Here is a 999-nt window from a genome sequence, read left to right as displayed (position 1 = left end):
TGATGATGCCGAAAATCCCACCAGTGAGTTGCACGACGCGTGTACGCTCAAAGACAACACCTGCACAGTGAAAAAGAAAAGGACCTCGCAGAGAGCACCGGTGTGGTGCCGGCCAAATACCCTCCGAAGGTCAAGTTAGAACTTCTTTCAACTCTAGAGTGCTAGAGAGGGGTTAATTATGCGTACCTCGGCCTATGAGGGTATTGGGGCTTTTATAGTAGTAAAGGGTGGACCTTTCTTCCTTGGAGTAGAAGTCTTTTCCTTATAGGAATCCTTAAGCGCGTAGATTGCGGAATCCTTTCCTTATAGGACTCTGATACTGGGCGTGGAATACAAGCAATCTCCCTAAAACCCATGCGTGGTGACCAAGTCATGGTCTGTGTGGAGCCGTCAGCTTTTAAACCGTCAGCCTGCACTTCCCTTCAGCTTAGTGTCAGCTTCACACCGTTCAATAGCCTAGGGGCTCCCAACTTCCGTCAGTTTAGACTTGGGAATTCAGACCGTCGGTTTTGTCTTGGTCAGTCAGCATGTATTTCTTTGTTTAGCTTACGTCACAACTTCATCCGTCAGCTAGAGCAGAAGCTGACGGGTTAAGCCCATGGTACCAGTCATAATTCTTCCATATCAGAAAATGTAATACTTATGAGCAAAACTTCATTTGTCTAATGTTACTTTTTGCACTAAACAAACATTTTTTTTAGAATACTAAGTATTTTTAACACACACGCAGAGAGAGCGGAGGAGGTTTTTAAAAAAAAAAACTTACAATGGTGTATATCCAAAAGGGCCTCTAAACAAACATTTGGTTTGAGCTAGAGACTGCCAAATTTCTGGTCTAAGTGCACCCTTGGCCAGTGAATAAACCATACTAGTTAGTCCAAGGGTCTCTAACCATACTAATAACAAATTATCAGTGTTAAATACTTAATCAACTTATGCATTCAATTTCAATTAAAAAAACCTTCTCAAAAAAATTTTCAATTAAAAAAAAATCTTATG

The sequence above is a fragment of the Quercus suber genome, unplaced genomic scaffold (genome assembly GCF_002906115.3).
Source record: "Quercus suber isolate HL8 unplaced genomic scaffold, Cork oak 2.0 scaffold_16, whole genome shotgun sequence".
NCBI lineage: Eukaryota > Viridiplantae > Streptophyta > Magnoliopsida > Fagales > Fagaceae > Quercus > Quercus suber.
Note: the sequence above shows the minus strand (reverse complement) of the source record.